Source organism: Somniosus microcephalus, chromosome 4 (assembly GCF_052327205.1).
Source record: "Somniosus microcephalus isolate GS21.2 chromosome 4, FLI_Smic_1.0, whole genome shotgun sequence".
NCBI classification, from domain to species: Eukaryota; Metazoa; Chordata; class Chondrichthyes; order Squaliformes; family Somniosidae; genus Somniosus; species Somniosus microcephalus.
Genome location: NC_140990.1, coordinates 1171879 through 1194211, shown reverse-complemented (window position 1 = coordinate 1194211; position 22333 = coordinate 1171879). Strand labels below are relative to the sequence as shown.

At 43.7% G+C, this 22333-nt stretch overlaps 6 non-coding genes across 6 annotated transcripts; all 6 read right to left on the bottom strand.

Moving 5' to 3' along the window:
• Positions 1 to 1909: 1909 nt before the first annotated feature.
• trnal-uaa (transfer RNA leucine (anticodon UAA)) lies at positions 1910 to 1994 on the bottom strand. The gene has a single exon. It is a non-coding gene; the product is annotated as a tRNA-Leu (tRNA).
• A 3738-nt stretch (positions 1995 to 5732) lies between these two features.
• Positions 5733 to 5814, bottom strand: trnas-aga (transfer RNA serine (anticodon AGA)). The gene has a single exon. It is a non-coding gene; the product is annotated as a tRNA-Ser (tRNA).
• A 4681-nt stretch (positions 5815 to 10495) lies between these two features.
• trnal-uaa (transfer RNA leucine (anticodon UAA)) lies at positions 10496 to 10579 on the bottom strand. The gene has a single exon. It is a non-coding gene; the product is annotated as a tRNA-Leu (tRNA).
• Positions 10580 to 11084: 505 nt separating this feature from the next.
• trnas-aga (transfer RNA serine (anticodon AGA)) lies at positions 11085 to 11166 on the bottom strand. The gene has a single exon. It is a non-coding gene; the product is annotated as a tRNA-Ser (tRNA).
• Positions 11167 to 15838: 4672 nt separating this feature from the next.
• trnai-uau (transfer RNA isoleucine (anticodon UAU)) lies at positions 15839 to 15921 on the bottom strand. Its single transcript has one exon. It is a non-coding gene; the product is annotated as a tRNA-Ile (tRNA).
• Positions 15922 to 21224: 5303 nt separating this feature from the next.
• On the bottom strand, positions 21225 to 21308 carry trnal-uaa (transfer RNA leucine (anticodon UAA)). Its single transcript has one exon. It is a non-coding gene; the product is annotated as a tRNA-Leu (tRNA).
• Between the last annotated feature and the right edge of the window lie 1025 nt (positions 21309 to 22333).

Below are 22333 nucleotides of genomic sequence, written 5' to 3'. Positions count from 1 at the left end.
GCCCCACACAAAAGGAGAGGGAAACAGAGAGAGAGAGAGAGCTCTATACTAACGAGGAACTGGTGCAGGAAGTTGTTATACAGTTCTTGATGTGCCAGTAAATCTTTTAAAGTTATTTTTGATGATTTATTTCTGTTCTACTTTTCCAAGGAGGATTTTAAGGAGTTGCACAACATTTTAAAATTAGAGCTTTTAAAAAAACTTCCTCTCCATCGGGGAATGGAACCCCGGTCTCCCACGTGACAGGCAGGGATACTCACCACTATACTAACGAGGAATTGCTGGATGTCCGATCTGTCAAAGCAGCAATCGAGCTGTGAACAGAACTCGACAAAAGAGTTCTGAAAAAACCAAAGTCCTTGTGTTCCAGCAAAGATCCAGACATCAGGGACCCAAAATAAATTTCACACTAGGAACAACCAAAATTGAACAAAGCACTAACTACACATACTTGGGCTTAAAAATCAGTTCTACGGGAAATTTCAAACTGGCTGTGAATGATCTGAAAGAGAAAGCAAGAAGGGCTTTCTATGCCATTAAAAAATCAATCCAAATAGAAATCCCAATTAGGATTTGGCTCATAATTTTCAAATCAGTAATTGAACCAATTGCACTCTATGGCAGTGAGGTGTGGGGACCGCTAACACAACAAGAATTTGCAAAATGAGACAAACACCCAATTGAGATCCTGCATGCAGAATTCTGTGAAAGTATCCTCCAGACTCAAAGGAAAACCGTAAACAATGCATGCAGGGCAGAACTAGGCCAATATCCATTAATAATCACTATCCAAAAAAGAGCCACCAAATTTTGGAAACACCTAGAAATGAGCAACCCCCAATGCTATCATTACCAAGCCCTGAAATGCAAAGAGAGGACCATAAAGAAGAGTACCCTCAGTCAACTAGTCCTGGGACTCAGTGAAGTAATTACTAACACTACTAACAATAACCAGCCCCAGGACAGTGACAGCATAACACAAAGAATTCGACCCAACACAATCGTCGCTAAGCAAAAGGAAAAATATCTGTCATATTGGGCAGAAACAACAAAAACCCAAAGCAAACTCAATTGCTACTTAGCCCTAAACAGACAATACAACATAGCTGATTACCTGACCATGGTAAAGGATAGCAAACTGAAAAAAACCTTGACAATGTACAGACTTAGTGAACATAACCTGGTGACCGAAAAAGGCAGACACAGGCAGACCCGGCTACCAAGAGAGGACAGGATATGCTCTCACTGCAGTCAAGGAGTGGTGGAGACAGAGATGCACTTCCTCACAGCTTGTAGAAAATATCAGGGCATAAGGGAGAATTTCTACCCAAAATTCACAAAAATATGCCCAGAATTCAGAAATTTGAATGACGACCAATAACTCCCATGCCTACTAGGGGAAGAGAGAAATTGTGTAACACTAGCGGCACACTATGTTACAGCTTGCCATAAACAGAGGGACAACCACTAAATATAAGAAAAGAGCATATATAAATTATATGAAGGTATATTTATGCACTCAGGGATATATCTGTTTATACACTGTATGGATAGATCTGTATTTTTTGTACAAACATGAATGTTTTTCGATGCTTTGGCAACATAAGATGTAACTTGTCATGCCAATAAAGCGATTTGAATTGAATTGAATTGAATGACAGAAAGAGGGCAGCAGAGAGAGACACAGACACAGAGAGAGACAGAGTCATACAAACAGAGAGAGAGGCAAAGACAAACAGAGACATACAAACAGAGACACAGACAGAGAGCGAGAAACACAAAGAGGGACAGAGAGGAGCCGAGACAGAGAGAGAGAGACCGAGACACAGACAGAGGAAGACTGGGAGAGAGAATGAGACAAACGAGGCTATGACATTGATTTTTTCCTGTTGTACTTAAATTAAAGAACTACCGAGGAGTAGGGGTTCGAACCCACGCGGGTATAAACCCATTGAATCTTAAGTCCAACACCTTAACCACTCGGCCATTCTGGTGCTGGCATTATTTGCGGACTGTCTCTGTGAGAATCGGACTTCAAGCCCCGCCCTGCCACAGAGTTTTGCCCAATTTTCGGCACCAGACTTTAGGAAAGATGTGAAGGCTGAGGAAAGTATCCCCGCTTGTTACCCGAGTGACTGGCAGACACACAGAAACACAGGCAGACACAAAGACACAGACATAAACACAGGTAGATACAGAAAGACACAGACATAAACACACACACAGAGATTGATGTAAACAGACATAAACATAAACCCAGACAGACAGTGACTCAAACATAGAGAGAGACAGACAGACAGAGAGAAACACTGTCGCTAATTTGCCTGATTTTTGTTCTATTTCTGACCGTATATTTGGTGAATACTTGCAGATCAATGAAAACGAGGAAAATCTCGAGGTGTTGAAAATTGTGGGATTGAATCCCGCCTAACTCGGGATTAGTTCTCCAGGGATTTGGTCACATTTTGAAATGAAATGGGATGAAAAATGCTGGAACCGTAGTTGGCAGGATTCGAACCTGCGCGGGGAGACCCTCAATGGATTTCTAGTCCATCGCCTTAACCACTCGGCCACGACTACTGGGTCTGTAAGACTTTAAATGTTGCTCAGATAAAATCGCAATCATCCATCGCTCTGGAGCAGAACAGCACTCAGTCCCTGAACAGTCTCCACTCAGGAAAATTCTCAGAGACAATCTCCATTCGCGTTTTTTAATTTTTTCTCTGTAGCTTTATAACACGAAGCTACAGCAAGAAATATAATTCAAACGGCCGCTGCGAATTGACTTCCGGTCTTATGTGCGGCGATGCTCACCACTGCACTAACGCAGGACATTGCAGTGCGTTCAGTGCAGAAGCGCAGAGGAAGAATCGCGCTGTGGACAGACCGGCGGGCGGGACAATTATTCACATCCCAAATTTAACACCTTTGTGCAGCTCCTTAAAACCCTCCTTGGAAAAAGAGTACAGTAAAAAATCAGTGTCCTCAGCCTCCATTTTTGTCAATGTCTCTCTCTCTCTCTGTCTCTCTCTGTCTCTCTCTCTCTGTCTATGTCAGTCTCTTTCTCTCTCTCTCGGTCTCTCTCTCTGTGTCTCTCTTTCTCTCTCTCTTTGTCTCTCTCTCTGTCTCTCTCTGTGTCAGTCTCTTTCTCTATCTCTGTCTTTCGCTCTCTCTCTCTCTCTGTGTGTCTCTCTCTCTGTCTCTCTCTCTCTCTGTCTCTCTCTGTGTCAGTCTCTTTCTCTCTCTATCTCTGTCTTTCTCTCTCTCTCTCTCTGTGTCTCTCTCTCTCTCGCTGTATGTGTCAGTCACTTTCTCTCTCTCTTTGTCTCTGTCTCTCTCTGTGTCAGTCTCTTTCTCTCTCTATCTCTGTCTTTCTCTCTCTCTCTGTCTCTCTCTCTCTGTCTCTCTCTCTCTCTGTCAGTGTCAGTCTCTCTCTCTCTCTATCACTCTCTGTCTCTCTCTCACTGTCTCTCTCTCGGTCTCTCTCGCTCAGTCTCTCTCTGTCTCTCTCTGTATTTCTCTCTCTATCTCTCTATCTCCCTGTCTCCTTCTCACACTGTCCAGTTCTCTTCACAGCTCGATTGTTTCTCTGATAGGCTTTGCTTTCATTAGCTCCTCTTTATTATAGTGGTGAGTATTCCCGCCTGTCACGCGGGAAACATCGGGTTCAATTCCCTGATGGGGAGGAAGACCAAGTGAGATAAAGACTGAAAGTTATAGGTACATTTCACAATTCCATCTCTTTGTTAGTTGAGAGTGACACAGAGAGAGTTAGAGAAAAATGCAGATTCAGCAGATGCCAAAATAGCATTTTAGGAATGACAGTTAAATATGCAATCTTACTTTTCATATCAATAAGCATCTCTTTATTTGACTGATTGAGATTCAGCAGATGGCAAACGAGTGTCACTGAGCAGGATGAAAAGAAATCAGTATTAAGTTAAAGAGATACACGGAGTGGGGTTCCAACCAAGTTGGGTTTAAATCCATTGGATCTTAAGTCCAACGCCGTAACCACATTTTTTTACACTAATATTTTTCTCTGTAGCTTTTTAACATGAAGCTACACGAAGAAAAATAAACACTATTTCACCTCATAAAGACACATTCTCCGGGTCGGGGAATTGCACCACTGCCTCAGGGGGAGAGAGGGGGTGGACTCCACTATACTGACCAGCAACAGGGCGGAGGACAGCGCTGGGCGTTCACTGCAGAAGCTCAGAGCAAGAATGGCGCTGTGAACAGACCTGGGCTCATTCACCAGCCCCAGAGGGAGGAGTGAGCAAGGAGAGGGAAACAAAGAGCGAGAGAGAGAGGCAGAGAGAGACACACAGAGAGAGCGATAGAGAGAGAAACTGACATTGACAGAGAGTGAGAGACAGACAGAGAGAGAGAGACAGAGAGAACCTGTCGGGGAATTGAATCCTCACCACTATACTATCAAGGACCTGGTAGAGGAAGTAGTTATGCAGTGATTGAGACAAACACTCGAACACACAGACATGTGTGTCTGCTGTTTATGTGTAAGTCTCATATTTAATAAGCTTTTCTGAGTGTCATAGATTCATAGAAACTCACAGCACAGAAGGAGGCCATTCGGCCCGCCGTGCCTGTGCTGTCCCTTTGAAAGAGCAGTGGTGCTCAGTCCCACCCCCCGCTTTTTGTCCGTAACCCTGTAAATCTCTTTCTCTCTGTCACTCTCTCCCTCCTCCGCGCCCCACACAAAAGGGAGAGGGAAACAGAGAGAGCTCTATACTAACGAGGAACTGGTGCAGGAAGTTGTCAAAATGTTCTTCATGTGCCAGTAAATCTTTTAAAATTATTTTATGTGGTTTATTTCTTTTCTACATTTCCAAGGAGGATTTTAAGGAGTTGCACAAAGTTTTAAAATTCGAGATGTTAAAAATACTTCCTCCCCGTCGGGGAATTGAACCCCGGTCTCCCGCGTGACAGGCGGGGATACTCACCACTATACTAACGAGGAATTCTGAAATGCTGATGCTGTCAGAGCAAGAATTAAGCTGTGAACAGAACTCGACAAAAGAGAGAGAGACCGAGAGAGAGGGAGAGACCGAGAGAGACAAAGACAGAGCCAAAGGGAGACTGAGAGAGAGAATGACACAGAAAAAGGAGACTATGACATTGATGTTTTTCTGTTAATTAAAGAGTTACCAGCAGTGGGGTTCAAACCCAGGCGGGTATAAACCCATTGGATCATAATGCTTTAACCCCTCGGCCAACCTGGTGCTGTCTCTGTATATGAATTGTTTCTGTGAGTATCGGGACTTCAAGCCCCACCCTGCCACAGAGTTGTGTCCAATTTTAGGCACCAGACTTTAGGAAAGATGTGAAGGCTGAGGAAAGTATCCCCGCTTGTTACCCGAGTGACTGGCAGACACACAGAAACACAGGCAGACACAGACATAAACACAGGTAGATACAGAAAGACACAGACATAAACACACACACACAGATTGATGTAAACAGACATAAACATAAACCCAGACAGACAGTGACTCAGACATAGAGAGAGACTGGCAGGCAGAGAGAAACACTGTCGGTAATTTGCCTGATTGTTGTTCCATTTCTGGCCGTATATTTGGTGAATACTTGCAGATCAATGAAAACGAGAAAAATACCGAGGTGTTGAATGTTGAGGGATTGAACTCCGCCTAATTCAGAATTACTTTTCCAGGGATTTGGTTACATTTTGAAATGAAATATGCTGGAATCGTCGTCGGCAGGATTCGAACCTGCACGGGGAGACCCCAATGGATTTCTAGTCCATCGCCTTAACCACTCGGCCACGACTACTGGGTCTGTAAGACTTTAAATGTTGCTCAGATAAAATCGCAATCATCCATCGCTCTGGAGCAGAACAGCACTCAATCCCTGAACAGCCTCCACTCAGGAAAATTCTCAGAGACAATCTCCTCTCGCATTTTTTAATTTTTCTCTGTAGCTTTATAAGACGAAGCTACAGCAAGAAATATAATTCAAAAGGCCGCTGCGAATTGACTTCCGGTCTTATGTGCGGCGATGCTCACCACTGCACTAACGCAGGTCATTGCAGTGCGTTCAGTGCAGAAGCGCAGAGGAAGAATCGCGCTGTGGACAGACCGGCGGGCGGGACGATTATTCACATCCCAAATTTAACACCTTTGTGCAACTCCTTAAAACCCTCCTTGGAAAAAGAGTACAGAAAATTATCAATGTCATCAGCCTCCATTTTTGTCAATGTCTCTCTCTCTCTCTGTCTCTCTCAAATCAAATTCAAATTCAAATTCAAATTCAAATGCTTTGTCTCTCTCTCTCTGTCTATGTCAGTCTCTTTCTCTCCCTCTCGGTCTCTCTCTGTGTCAGTCTCTTTCTCTCTCTCTGTGTCTCTCTTTCTCTCTCTCTCGGTCTCTCTCTCTGTGTCTCTCTCTCTCTCTTTGTCTCTCTCTCTGTCTCTCTCTGTGTCAGACTCTTTCTCTCTCTATCTCTGTCTTTCTCTCTCTCTCTCTGTGTGTGTCTCTCTCTCTCTGTCTCTCTCTCTCTGTCTCTCTCTGTGTCAGTCTCTTTCTCTCTCTATCTCTGTCTTTCTCTCTCTCTCTCTGTCTCTCTCTCTCTCTGTCTCTCTCTCTCGCTGTCTGTGTCAGTCTCTTTCTCTCTCTCTTTGTCTCTGTCTCTCTGTGTCAGTCTCTTTCTCTCTCTATCTCTGTCTTTCTCTCTCTGTGTCTCTCTCTCTGTCTCTCTCTCTCTGTCTCTCTCTCTCGCTGTCTGTGTCAGTCTCTTTCTCTCTCTCAATTTCAATTCAATTCAATTCAAATGCTTTATTGGCATGAAAGTTTACAGAGAACCATATTGCCAAAGCTTACATAGCAAAAAGGTACAGTTTTCCAACATTCTGTAGGTGCCAATCGATTTGACATTTGTTGGGTACATACAATATTACTTTTAAACAATATTAATTTTAAACAGTCTTTGTACTTCATTTGGTAGGTTCAATATTAACTTTAAACAGTCTTAATTTTAAACAGTCCTCAGGTTGTCTCTGTCTCTCTGTGTCAGTCTCTCTCTCTCTCTATCTCTGTCTTTCTCTCTCTCTCTCTGTGTCTCTCTCTCTGTCTCTCTCTCTCTGTCTCTCTCTCTCGCTGTCTGTGTCAGTCTCTTTCTCTCTCTCTCTTTGTCTCTGTCTCTCTCTGTGTCAGTCTCTTTCTATCTCTCTCTGTATTCCTCTCTCTCTCCCTGTTTCCTTCTCACACTGTCCAGTTCTGTTTACAGCTCGATTGTTGCTCTGATAGACTTTGCTTTCATTAGTTTCTCGTTAGTATTGGGGTGAGTATCCCCGCAGAAGACCGGGGTTAAAATTGCCCGGGTAGGAAGACCGAAATTGGGATACAGACAGTTGAATGGTATCGATTCATTTCACAATTCCATTTCTTTGTTAGTTGAGAGAGTTAGGGAAAAATGCAGATTCAGCAGATGCCAAAATAGAATTTTAAGAATGACAGTTAATATGGAAACTTACTTTTCATATCGATAAGCATCTCATTATTTGTTTGATTGAGTTTCAGCAGATGGCAAACGAGTGTCACTGAGCAGGATGAAAAGAAATCGGTATTAATTTAAAGAGACACACGGGGTGGGGTTCCAACCAAGTTGGGTTTAAATCCATTGGATCTTAAGTCCAACGCCGGAACCACATTTTTTTACTCATCTATTTATCTCTGTAGCTTTTTATCACGAAGTTACACCAAGAAAAATAAACACTATTTCACATCGGAAAGAGGCTTTCCCCGGTTCAGGGGAATTGAACCGCTGCCTCAGGTGGGAGAGAGGGGGGACTCCACTATACTGACCAGCAACAGGGCGGAGGACAGCGCTGGGCGTTCACTGCAGGAGCTCAGAGCAAGAATGGCGCTGTGGACAGACCTGGGCTCATTCACCAGCCCCAGAGGGAGTAGTGAGCAAGGAGAGGGAAACAAAGAGCGAGAGAGACACGGAGAGAGGCAGAGAGAGACACACAGAGAGAATGGGAAACAGTGAAAGAGACAGACAGAGAGAGAGAGAGAGAACCTGTCGGGGAATTGAATCCTCACCACTATACTATCAAGGACCTGGTAGAGGAAGTAGTTATACAGTGTTTGAGACAAAGACTCGAACACACACACAGACATGTGTGCCTGCTCTCTATGTTTATGTGTAAGTCACATATTTAATAAGCTTTTCTCTGAGTGTCATGAATTCATAGACACTTACAGCACAGAAGGAGGCCATTCGGCCCGCCATGCCTGTGCTGTCCCTTTGAAAGAGCAGTGGTGCTCAGTCCCACCCCCCGGCTTTTTGTCCGTAACCCTGTTAATCTCTTTCTCTCTGTCACTCTCTCCCTCCTCCTCGCCCCACACAAAAGGGAAACAGAGAGAGAGAGAGAGAGCTCTATACTAACGAGGAACTGGTGCAGGAAGTTGTTATACAGTTCTTCATATGACAGTAAATCATTTAAAGTTATTTTTGATGATTTATTTCTGTTCTACTTTTCCAAGGAGGATTTTAAGGAGTTGCACAACGTTTTAAAATTAGAGCTTTTATAAAAACTTCCGCCCCGTCGGGGAATTGAACCCCGGTCACCCGCGTGACAGACGGGGATACTCACCACTATACTAACGAGAAATTGCTGGACGCATGATTTGTCAAAGCAACAATTGAGCTGTGAAGAGAACTCGACAAAAGAGTTCTGAAAAAACCAAAGTCCTTGTGTTCCAGCAAAGATCCAGACATCAGGGACCCAAAATAAATTTCACACTAGGAACAAACAAAATTGAACAAACCACTAACTACACATACTTGGGCTTAAAAATCAGTTCTACGGGAAATTTCAAACTGGCTGTGAATGAACTGAAAGAGAAAGCAAGAAGGGCTTTCTATGCCATTAAAAAATCAATCCAAATAGAAATCCCAATTAGCATTTGGCTCAAAATTTTCAAATCAGTAATTGAACCAACTGCACTCTATGGCAGTGACGTGTGGGGACCACTTTCACAACAAGAATTTGCAAAATGGGACAAACACCCAATTGAGATCCTGCATGCAGAATTCTGTAAAAGTATCCTCCAGACTCAAAGGAAAACCATAAACAATGCATGCAGGGCGGAACTAGGCCAATATCCATTAATAATCACTACCCAAAAAAGAGCCACCAAATTTTGGAAACACCTAGAAATGAGCAACCCCCAATGCTATCATTACCAAGTCCTGAAATGCCAAGAGAGGACCATAAAGAAGAGTACCCTCAGTCAACTAGTCCTGGGACTCAGTGAAGTAACTACTAACACTACAAACAATAACCAGCCACAGGACTGTGACAGCATAACACAAAGAATTCGACCCAACACAATCGTCGCTAAGCAAAAGGAAAAATATCTGTCATATTGGGCAGAAACAACAAAAACCCAAAGCAAGCTCAAATGCTACTTGGCCCTAAACAGACAATACAACATAGCTGATTACCTGACCATGGTAAAGGATAGCAAACTGAAAAAAACTTGACAATGTACAGACTTAGTGAACATAACCTGGTGACCGAAAAAGGTAGACACAGGCAGACCCGGCTACCAAGAGAGGACAGGATATGCTCTCACTGCAGTCAGGGAGTGGTGGAGACAGAGATGCACTTCCTCAAAGCTTGTAGAAAATATCAGGGCATAAGGGAGAATTTCTGCCCAAAATTCACAAAAATATGGCCGGAATTCAGAAATTTGAATGATGACCAATAACTCCCATACCTACTAGGGGAAGAGAGAAATTGTGTAACACTAGCGGCACACTATATTACAGCTTGCCATAAACAGAGGGACAATCACTAAATATAAGAAAAGAGTATATATAAATTAGATGAAAGTATATTTATACACTCAGGGATATATCTGTTTATACACTGTATGTATAGACCTGTATTTTTTGTACAAACATGAATGTTTTTCGATGCTTTGGCAACATAAGATGTAACTTGTCATGCCAATAAAGCGATTTGAATTGAATTGAATTGAATGACAGAATGAGAGAGAGAGACAGGCAGAGACACAGACACAGATAGAGAGAGACAGACAGAGAGAGACAGAGACATACAAACAGAGAGAAAGAGAGACTGAGAGAGAGAGGCAAAGACAAACAGAGACAGCCAGAGAGAGACAGAGACATACAAACAGAGACAAAGAGAGAAAGAGAGACTGAGAGTGAGAGGCAGAGACAGACAGAGACAGAGACACAGAAGAGGCAGAGACTGGGAGAGAGACAGACAGAGACACAGGGACAAAGAGAGGGAGAGAGCTACAGAGAAAGAGACAGAGAGCGAGAAACACAAACAGGGACAGAGAGGAGCAGAGACAGAGAGAAGCAGAGACAGAGAGACCGAGACACAGACAGAGACACAGAAAAAGGAAGACTGGGAGAGAGAATGAGACAAAGGAGGCTATGACATTGATTTTTTCCCGGTGTACTTAAATTAAAGATCTACCAGGAGTGGGGTTCGAACCCACGCGGGTATAAACCCATATGAATCTTAAGTCCAACGCCTCAACCACTCGGCCATCCTGGTGCTGGCATTGTTTGCAGACTGTCTCTGTGAGAATCGGACTTCAAGCCCCGCCCTGCCACAGAGTTTTGCCCAATTTTCGGCACCAGACTTTAGGAAAGATGTGAAGGCTGAGGAAAGTATCCCCGCTTATTACCCGAGTGACTGGCAGACACACAGAAACACAGGCAGACACAAAGAGACACAGACATAAACACAGGTAGATACAGAAAGACACAGACATAAACACACACACAGAGATTGATGTAAACAGACATAAACATAAACCCAGAAAGACAGTGACTCAAACATAGAGAGAGACAGACAGACAGAGAGAAACACTGTCGCTAATTTGCCTGATTTTTGTTCTATTTCTGACCGTATATTTGGTGAATACTTGCAGATCAATGAAAACGACAAAAATCTCGAGGTGTTGAAAGTTGTGGGATCGAATCCCGCCTAACTCAGGATTAGTTCTCCAGGGATTTGGTTACATTTTGAAATGAAATGGGATGAAAAATGCTGGAATCGTAGTCGGCAGGATTCGAACCTGCGCGGGGAAACCCCAATGGATTTCTAGTCCATCGCCTTAACCACTCGGCCACGACTACTGGGTCTGTAAGACTTTAAATGTTGCTCAGATAAAATCGCAATCATCCATCGCTCTGGAGCAGAACAGCACTCAGTCCCTGAACAGTCTCCACTCAGGAAAATTCTCAGAGACAATCTCCTCTCGCAATTTTTAATTTTTCTCTGTAGCTTCATAACACGAAGCTACAGCAAGAAATATAATTCAAACGGCCGCTGCGAATTGACTTCCGGTCTTATGTGCGGCGATGCTCACCATTGCACTAACGCAGGACATTGCAGTGCGTTCAGTGCAGAAGCGCAGAGGAAGAATTGCGCTGTGGACAGACCGGCGGGCAGGATGATTATTCACATCCCAAATTTAACACCTTTGTGCAGCTCCTTAAAACCCTCCTTGGAAAAAGAGTACAGACAAAGATCAATGTCATCAGGCTCCATTTTTGTCAATGTCTCACTCTCAGTTCAGTTCAGTTCAAATGCTTTATTGGCATGAAAGTTTACAGAGAACCATATTGCCAAAGCTTACATAGCAAAAAGGTACAGTTTTCCAACATTCTGTAGGTGTCAATCGATTTGACATTTGTTGGGTACATACAATATTACTTTTAAACAATATTAATTTTAAACAGTCTTTCTACTTCATTTGGTACGTTCAATATTAATTTTAAACAGTCTTACTTTTAAACAGTCCTCAGGTTGTGACATGTTGTTACATATTTAGCCCCAAGGTATGGTCTGTCTCCTTCTCCTAGGACTAATCTCAATTTTGACAGATCATCCAATTCCTTGAGATCTGGGGTTGTTTGGCTTAGCTTGTTGAATAATATGTTTCTTGATGTGTTGAATTTTTCGCATTTTAGGAGGAAATGCATTTCTGTTTCAACCTCGCCAGCCAGACATTGATCGCATATTCTATTCTCTCTAGGCTGCCAGGATTTCTTGTATCTGCCTTTTTCAATTTCCAGTTGGTGGTCGCTTAGTCTGTACCTGGTGAGGGTCTGTCTCTGTTTTGTGTCTCTGATGGTCGTGAGGTAGTCTGCCAGTTTATATTCTCTTTTTAGGGCCCGGTAACATTCTAATCTGCTTTGGCTTTCGGTTATTTTGTTCCAATGTTCCAGGTAGGTTTCTTTGCATTTTTTAATGATTTGGTTCACTCGGATTGGTGTTTGGACGGCTGTGTTGGTCTGGGGCTGGTCAGGGTCCGGCTGAGTACTTAGTTTCAGTAGCAGCTGACTCAGGGGACTCTTTTCTGGGTTTAGCTCTTGGGTCTGAAAGGCTTTGAAATGAAGGGTGTCTGGGGAGCTAGATTTGAGGTGATTTAGGAAGTTTAGTGCTCGTTTTTGGATGTTTATTATCAGTGGGTATCTGCCTAGTTCGGCTCTGCATGCATTTGTTGGCGTTTTTCTTTGGGTGCGAAGGATGCTTCGGCAGAATTCTGCATGTAGGGCTTCTATTGTGTGTTTTTCCCATTTAGTGTAGCTTTGGTGATTTAGCGGGCCCCATACTTCACTACCGTACAGTGCAATGGGCAGGATTATGCTGTCAAAAATTTTGAGCCAGATTTTGATTGGGATTTGGATGTTGTAGAATTTTCTTTTTATTGCATATATGGCTCTCTCTCTCTGTCTCTCTCTGTCTCTCTCTCTCTGTCTGTGTCAGTCTCTTTCTCTCTCTCTCGGTCTTCAAGCCCCACCCTGCCACAGAGCTGTGTCTAATTTTAGACACCAGACTTTAGGAAAGATGTGAAGGCTGAGGAAAGTATCCCCGCTTGTTACCCGAGTGACTGGCAGACACACAGAAACACAGGCAGACACAAAGAGACACAGACATAAACACAGGTAGATACAGAAAGACACAGACATAAACACACACAGATTGATGTAAACAGACATAAACATAAACCCAGACAGACAGTGACTCAGACATAGAGAGAAACACTGTCGCTAATTTGCCTGATTGTTGTTCTATTTCTGACCGTATATTTGGTGAATACTTGCAGATCTACGAAAACGAGAAAAATCTCGAGGTGTTGAAAGTTGTGGGATTTAATTTCGCCTAACTCAGGATTAGTTCTCCAGGGATTTGGTTACATTTTGAAATGAAATGCGATGAAAATTGCCAGAACCGCAGTCGGCAGCATTCGAACCTCCGCGGGGAGACCCCAATGGATTTCTAGTCCATCGCCTTAACCACTCGGCCACGACCACTGGGTCTGCGAGATTTTAAATGTTGCTCAGATAAAATCGCAATCATCCATCGCTCTGGAGCAAAACAGCACTCAGTCCCTGAACAGTCTCCACTCAGGAAAATTCTCAGAGACAATCTCCTCTCGCATTGTTTTATTTTTCTCTGTAGCTTTATAACACGAAGCTACAGCAAGGAATATAATTGAAAAGGCCGCCGCTCCGACGGGGAATCGATTCTCGACTCATCATGTAGATAGACGTGGATGCTCACCACTGCACTAACGAAGGACATTGCAGCACATTTACTGCATAAGCGCAGAGCAAGAATCGCACTGAGGACAGACCGGTGGGCGGGACAAATATTCAAATACCAAATTTAACATCTTTGTGCAGCTGCTTAAAACCCACCTTGGAAAAAGAGAACAGAAAAATATCAATGTCATCAGCCTCCATTTTCGTCAATGTCTCTCTCTCTCTGTCCATCTCTCTCGCTGTCTCTCTCTGTCTCTCTCTCTCTCTCTGTCTGTCTCTCTCTCTCTGTCTCTCACTCTGTCTTTCTCTCTCTGTCTGTCTCTCTCTCTCTCTCTCTGTGTCTTTCTCTCTCTCTCTGTCTCTCTCCGTCTCTCTCTGTCTGTCTGTCTCTCTCTGTGCCAGTCTCTTTCTCTCTCTCTCTTTGTCTCTGTCTCTCTCTGTGTCAGTCTCTTTCTATCTCTCTCTGTATTCCTCTCTCTCTCTCCCTGTCTCCTTCTCACCTGTCCAGTTCTGTTCACAGCTCGATTGTTGCGCTGATAGACTTTACTTTCATTAGTTTCTCGTTAGTATCGGGGTGAGTATTCCCACGGGAGACCGGGGTTAAAATTGCCCGGGTAGGAAGACCGAGATTGAGATACAGACAGTTGAATGGTATCGATTCATTTCACAATTCCATTTCTTTGTTAGTTCAGAGAGTTACAGAAAAATGCAGATTCAGCAGATGCCTAAATAGCATTTTAAGAATTAAAGTTAAATATGGAAACTTACTTTTCAGATCAATAAACATCTCATTATTTGATTGATTGAGATTCAGCAGATGGCAAACGAGTGTCACTGAGCAGGATGAAAATAAATCGGTATTAAGTTAAAGAGATACACGGAGTGGGGTTCCACCCAAGTTGGGTTTAAATCCATTGGATCTTAAGTCCAACGCCGGAACCACATTTTTTACTCTTCTATTTTTCTCTGTAGCTTTTTAACACGAAGTTACAACAAGAAAAATAAACACTATTTCACATGGTAAAGAGGCTTCTCCGGGTCGGGGAATTGAACCGCTGTCTCAGGTGGGAGAGAGGGGGTTACATCCACTATACTGACCAGCAACAGGGCGGAGGACAGTGCTGGGCGTTCACTGCAGAAGCGCAGAGCAAGAATGGCACTGTGGACAGACCTGGGCTCATTCACCAGCCCCAGAGGGAGGAGTGAGCAAGGAGAGGGAAACAAAGAGCGAGGGAGACACGGAGAGAGGCACACACACAGAGAGAGTTAGAGAGAGAGAGAAAATGTCGGGGAATTGAATCTTCACCACTATACTATCAAGGGCCTGGTAGAGGAAGTAGTTATACAGTGATTGAGACAAAGACTCGAACACACACACACACAGACATGTGTGTCTGCTCTCTATGTTTATGTGTAAGTCTCATATTTAATAAGCTTTTCTGAGTGTCATGGGTTCAAAGACACTCACAGCACAGAAGGAGACTTGAAAGAACAGTCGTGCTCAGTCCCACCCCCCGCTTTTTGTCCGTAACCCTGTTAATCTCTTTCTCTCTGTCACTCTCTCCCTCCTCCGCGCCCCACACAAAAGGGAGAGGGAAACAGAGAGAGAGAGAGAGCTCTATACTAACGAGGAACTGGTGCAGGAAGTTGTTATACAGATCTTCATGTGCCAGTAAATCTTTTACCATTATTTTAGATGATTTATTTCTGTTCTACTAATCCAAGGAGGATTTTAAGGAGTTGCACAACGTTTTAAAATTAGAGCTTTTAAAAATCCTTCTTTTTCGTCGGGGAATTGGAACCCGATCTCCCGCCGGGGATACTCATCACTATATTAACGAGGAATTGAAGAATATGCAACCTGTCAGATCAAGAATCGAGCTTTGAACAGAACTCGACAAAAGAGAAAGAGACAGAGAGAGAGAGACATCGAGACAACGAGAGAGTGAGAGAATGAGAGAGAGAGAGAGTGAAACAGAGAGAGACAGGCAGAGAGACAGACAGAGAGAGACAGACAGAGAGTGACATACAAACAGAGACAATGAAAGAAAACGAGACTGAGATAGAGAGAGGCAGAGGCAGAGACACAGAAAGAGACAGAGACTGGGAGAGAGACAGACAGAGACACAGGGACAAAGAGAGGGAGAGAGCGACAGAGAGCGAGAAACACAAACAGGGACAGAGAGGGTCAGAGACAGAGAGAGACAAAATGAGACTATGACATTGATTTTTTTCTGCTGTACTTAAATTAAAGGACTTCCAGGAATGGGGTTCGAACCCACGCGGGTATAAACCAATTGGATTATAAGACCAATGCCTTAACCACTCGGCCATCCTGGTGCGAGCATTGGCTGCGGACTGTTCCTGTGCGAATCGGACTTCAAGCCCCACCCTGCCACAGGGTTGTGTCCAATTTAAGGCACCAGACTTTAGGAAAGATGTGAAGGCTGAGGAAAGTATCCCCGCTTGTCACCCGATTGACTGGCAGACACACAGAAACACAGGCAGACACAAAGAGACACATACAGAAACACGGGTAGATACAGAAAGACACAGACATAAACACACACACACAGATTGATGGAAACAGACATAAACATAAACCAGACAGACAGTGACTCAGACATAGAGAGAGACTGGCAGGCAGAGAGAAACACTGTCGGTAATTTGCCTGATTGTTGTTGTATTTCTGACCGTATATTTGGTGAATACTTGCAGATCAATGAAAACGACAAAAATCTCGCGGTGTTGACCGTTTTTTTGATTTAAACTCCACCGAACTCAGGATTAGTTCTCCAGGGATTTGGTTACATTTTGAAATGAAATGAAAGAACTGTAGTCGGCCGGTTTCGAACTTGCGCGAGGAGAACCCTGATGGATTTACCTAGTCCATCGCCTTAACCATTTGGCCACGACTACTGGGTCTGTACGATTTTAAATGTTGCTCAGATAAAATCGCAATCATCCATTGCTCTGGAGCAGAACAGCACTCAGTCCCTGAACAGTCTCCACTCAGGAAAGTTCTCAGAGACAATCTCCTCTCGCATTTTTTAATTTTTCTTTATTTCTCTGTAGCTTTATAACACGAAGGTACAGCAAGAAATGCAATTAAAGAGGCCGCCGCGAATTGACATCCGGTCTTATGTGTGGTGATGCTCACCACTGCACTAACGCAGGACATTGCAGTGCGTTCAGTGCAGAAGCTCAGAGCAAGAATTGCGCTGTGGACAGACCGGTGGGGGGGATGATTATTCACATCCCAAATTTAACACCTTTGTGCAGCTCCTTAACACCCTCCTTGGAAAAAGAGAACAGTAAAAATCAATGTCATCAGCCTCCATTTTTATCAATGTCTCTCTCTCTCTCTCTCTGTCTCTCTATCTCTGTGTTTCTCTGTCTGTCTCTCTCTGTCTGTCTGTCTCTCTCTCTCTCTCTGTCTCTCTCTCTCTGTCTGTCTCTCTCTCTCTGTCTGTCTCTCTGTCAGTCTGTCTCTCTCTCTCTGTGTTTCTCTGTCTGTCTCTCTCTGTCTGTCTGTCTCTCTCTCTCTCTCTGTCTCTCTCTCTCTGTCTGTCTCTCTCTCTCTGTGTTTGTCTCTCTCTCTCTGTCTGTCTGTCTCTCTCTCTCTGTCTGTCTCTCTCTCTGTCTGTCTCTCTCTCTGTCTGTCTCTCTCTCTCTCTGTCTGTCTCTCTCTCTCTGTCTGTCTCTCTCTCTGTCTGTCTCTCTCTCTCTGTGTTTCTCTGTCGGTCTCTCTCTGTCAGTCTGTCTCTCTCTCTCTGTCTGACTCTCTCTCTCTGTCTGTCTCTCTCTCTCTCTGTCTGTCTCTCTCTCTGTCTGTGTCAGTCTCTGTCTCTCCCTCTCTTTGTCTCTGTCTCTCGCTCTGTATCATTATCTGTCTCTATCTCTCTCCGTCTCTCTCTGTCTGTCTGTCTCTCTCTGTCTCTCTCTCTCCATCTCTCTCTCTCTGTCTCTCTCTCAGCCTCTTTCTCTCTCTCTCCCCCTCTCCTTCTCACACGGTCCAGTTCTGCTCACAGCTCGATTGTTGCTCTGATAGACTTTGCTTCCATTAGTTTCTCGTTAGTTTCTAGTTAGTGTAGTGGTGAGTGTCCTTGCCTGTTCACGCGGGAGCACGGGATTCCATTCCCCAACGGGGAGAAAGATAGAGAGTGAGGAACTCAACTCAATTTCACGTCTTTGTTCGTAGAGAGTTGGAGAAAAATGCAGATTCAGCAGATGCCAAAATAGCATTTTAAGAATTACAGTTAAATATGGAATCTCTCTTTTCATATCAATAAGCATCTCATTGTTTAATTGATTGAGATTCAGCAGATGGCAAACGAGTGTCACTGAGCAGGATGAAAAGAAATCGGTATTAAATTAAAGAGATACCCGGAGTGGGGTTCCAACCAAGTTGGGTTTAAATCCATTGGATCTTAAGTCCAACGCCGGAACCACATTTTTTTACTCTTCTGTTTTTCTCTGTAGCTTTTTAACACGAAGCTACACCAAGAAAAATAAACAATATTTCACATCGGAAAGACACTTTTTCCGGGTCGGGGAATTGAACCATTGCCTCAGGTGGGAGAGAGGGGGGACTCCACTATACTGACCAGCAACAGGGCGGAGGACAGCGCTGGACGTTCACTGCAGAAGCTCAGCGCAAGAATGGCGCTGTGAACAGACCTGGGCTCATTCACCAGCCCCAGAGGGAGGAGTGAGCAAGGAAAGGGAAACAAAGAGCGAGAGAGACACGGAGAGAGGCAGAGAGACACACAGACAGAGAGAGAGAGACAGACAGTTAGAGAGAGAGAGGTGCCAAGGACTAATCTCCCCCATATATAAAAGTGGAAACAAATCAGACCCAAATAACTACCGCGGCATCTGTGTCAACAGTTGTCTAGGGAAGTTATTCTGCAGTATTCTAAATAGTAGGTTACTTGATTATCTTAACAAACATAATATCCTCAGAATAAACCAAATAGGCTTTCTTCCAAAACACCACACCACCGACCATATCTATACCCTTCACACCCTCATTGAAAAACATATACACCAAACAAAAAATGGGAAAATATTCGCCTGCTTCATCGACTTCAAGAAAGCATTTGACTCTATATGGCACGAAGGGCTCTATTATAAACTTCTTCAGTGTGGAATAGGGGGCAAAGTCTATGACCTTATTAAATCAATGTATCTGAAAAACAAATGCGGGGTCAAAATTGGAGACAAACGCACCGATTTCTTCACCCAGAGAAGAGGCGTCCGGCTGGGCTGCAATTTGAGCCCGACCCTGTTCAACATATACATAAATGAATTAGCAGACATGCTGGAGCAAAGCGAGTCACCAGGTCTCCGTCTCCTGGATGGAGAAGTGAAATCCCTGTTCTATGCGGACGACCTGGTTCTGCTGTCTCCCACAGAACAGGGATTACAGCAACAACTAGACCTACTCGACAAATACTGCCAAAATTGGGCTCTAACAGTAAATCTAAAGAAAACCAACATCATGATTTTTCAAAAAAGGCCCAGATGTCAGGAAAACAAATACCAGTTCACCCTCAGTGATAACACTATAGGACACACTATGAGCTACACCTACCTTGGTCCAACTATTACAGCATCAGGGAGCTTCAGCATAGCAGTGAATGCACTAAAAGAAAAAGCCCGAAGAGCCCTATATGCAATAAAAAGAAAATTCTACAACATCCAAATCCCAATCAAAATCTGGCTCAAAATATTTGACAGCATAATCCTGCCCATTGCACTGTACGGTAGTGAAGAATGGGGCCCGCTAAATCACCAAAGCTACACTAAATGGGAAAAACGCACAATAGAAGCCCTACATGCAGAATTCTGCCGAAGCATCCTTCGCATCCAAAGAAAAACGCCAACAAATGCATGCAGAGCCGAACTAGGCAGATACCCACTGATAATAAACATCCAAAAACGAGCACTAAACTTCCTAAATCACCTCAAATCTAGCTCCCCAGACACCCTTCATTTCAAAGCCTTTCAGACCCAAGAGCTAAACCCAGAAAAGAGTCCCCTGAGTCAGCTGCTACTGAAACTAAGTACTCAGCCGGACCCTGACCAGCCCCAGACCAACACAGCCGTCCAAACGCCAATCCGAGTGAACCAAATCATTAAACAATGCAAAGAAACCTACCTGGAACATTGGAACAAAATAACCGAAAGCCAAAGCAGATTAGAATGTTACCAGGCCCTAAAAAGAGAATATAAACTGGCAGACTACCTCACGACCATCAGAGACACAAAACAGAGACAGACCCTCACCAGGTACAGACTAAGCAACCACCAACTGGAAATTGAAAAAGGCAGATACAAGAAATCCTGGCAGCCTAGAGAGAATAGAATATGCGATCAATGTCTGTCCGGCGAGGTTGAAACAGAAATGCATTTCCTCCTAAAATGCGAAAAATTCAACACATCAAGAAACATATTATTCAACAAGCTAAGCCAAACAACCCCAGATTTCAAAGAATTGGATGACCTGTCAAAATTGAGATTAGTCCTGGGAGAAGGAGACAGACCATACCTTGGGGCCAAATATGTAACAACATGTCACAACCTGAGGACTGTTTAAAATTAAGACTGTTTAAAATTAATATTGAACGTACCAAATGAAGTACAAAGACTTTAAAATTAATATTGTTTAAAAGTAATATTGTATGTACCCAACAAATGTCAAATCGATTGACACCTACAGAATGTTGGAAAACTGTACCTTTTTGCTATATAAGCTTTGGCAATATGGTTCTCTGTAAACTTTCATGCCAATAAAGCATTTGAATTGAAAAAATTGAAAATTGAAAATTGAATTGAGAGAGGGAAACAGTGAGTGAGACAGAGACAGAGAGACAGAGAGAACCTGTCGGGGAATTGAATCCTCACCACTATACTATCAAGGACCTGGTAGAGGAAGTAGTTATGCAGTGATTGAGACAAAGACTCGAACACACACACACAGAGACATGTGTACCTGCTCTCTATGTTTATGTGTAAGTCTCATATTTAATAAGCTTTTCTGAGTTTCATGGATTCCTAGAAACTTACAGCACAGAAGGAGGCCATTCGGCCCGCCGTGCCTGTGCTGTCCCTTTGAAAGAGCAGTGGTGCTCAGTCCCACCCACCCGCTTTTTGTCCGTAACCCTGTTAATCTCTTTCTCTCTGTCACTCTCTCCCTCCTCCGTGCCCCACACAAAAGGGAGAGGGAAACAGAGAGAGAGAGAGGGAGCTCTATACTAACGGGGAACTGGTGCAGGAAGTTGTTATACAGTTCTTCATGTGCCAGTAAATCTTTTAAAATTATTTTAGATGATTTATTTCTGTTCTACTTTTCCAAGGAGAATTTTAAGGATCTGCACAATGTTTTAATATTAGAAGATGTTAAAAATATTTTCCCCCCGTCGGGGAATTGAACGCCAGTCTCCCGCGTGACAGGCAGGGACACTCACCACTACACTAATGAGGAATTGATGAGAATGGGATCTGTCAAAGCAACAATCGAGCTATGAACAGAACTTGACAAAAGAGAGAGACATAGAGGGTCAGATGCAGAGCGAGAGAGAATGTGATAAAGGAGGCTATGACATTGACTTTTTTCTGCTGTACTTAAATTGAAGAAATACCAGGAGTGGGGCTCGAACTCACGTGGGTATAAACCCATATGGATTTTAAGCCCAACGCCTTAACCACTCGGCCATCCTGGTGCTGGGATTGTTTGCGGGCTGTCTCTGTGAGAATCGGACTTCAAGCCCCACCCTGCCACAGAGTTGTGTCCAATTTTAGGCACCAGACTTTAGGAAAGATGTGAAGGCTGAGGAAAGTATCCCCGCTTGTTACCCGAGTGACTGGCAGACACACAGAAACACAGGCAGACACAAAGAGACACAGACATAAACACAGATAGATACAGAAAGACACAGACATAAACACACACACACAGATTGATGTAAACAGACATAAACATAAACCCAGACAGACAGTGACTCAGACGTAGAGAGAGACTGGCAGACAGAGAGAAACACTGTCGCTAATTTGCCTGATTGTTGTTCTATTTCTGACCGTATATTTGGTGAATACTTGCAGATCAATGAAAACGAGAAAAATCTCGAGGTGTTGAAAGTTGTGGGATTTAATTCTCCTAACTCAGGATGAGTTCTCCAGGGATTTGGTTACATTTTGAAATGAAATGGGATGAAAAATGCTGGAACAGTAGTCGGCAGGAATCGAACCTACGCGGGGAGACCCCAATGGAGGGGATTAACCAAAAGAGAAGGCTGAGGGGTGGCCTAATAGAGGTCTTTAAAATCATGAATGTTTTGATAGAGTGGATACAGAGAGAATGTTTCCACTTGTGGGGAAGAGCAACACTAGAGGCCACCAATATAAGATAGTCGCTAAGAAATCAGATAGGGAATTCAGAAGAAACTTCTTTACCCAGAGAGTGGTGAGAATGTGGAACTCGCTGCCACAGGGAGTGGTTGAAGCGAATAGTTTCGATGCATTTAAGGGGAGGCTGGACCGGCAAATGAGGGAGAAGGGAATCGAGGGTTATGCTGATAGATTTAGATGAGGAAAGACGGGAGGAGGCTCGAGTGGAGCATAAACACCGGCATGGACTGGTTGGGCAAAATGGCCTGATTCTGTTCCATATATCCTATGTAATGTATGTGAGTGTGTAAGTCACATATTTAATAATCTTTCCTGAGTGTCATGGATTCATAGAAGCTTA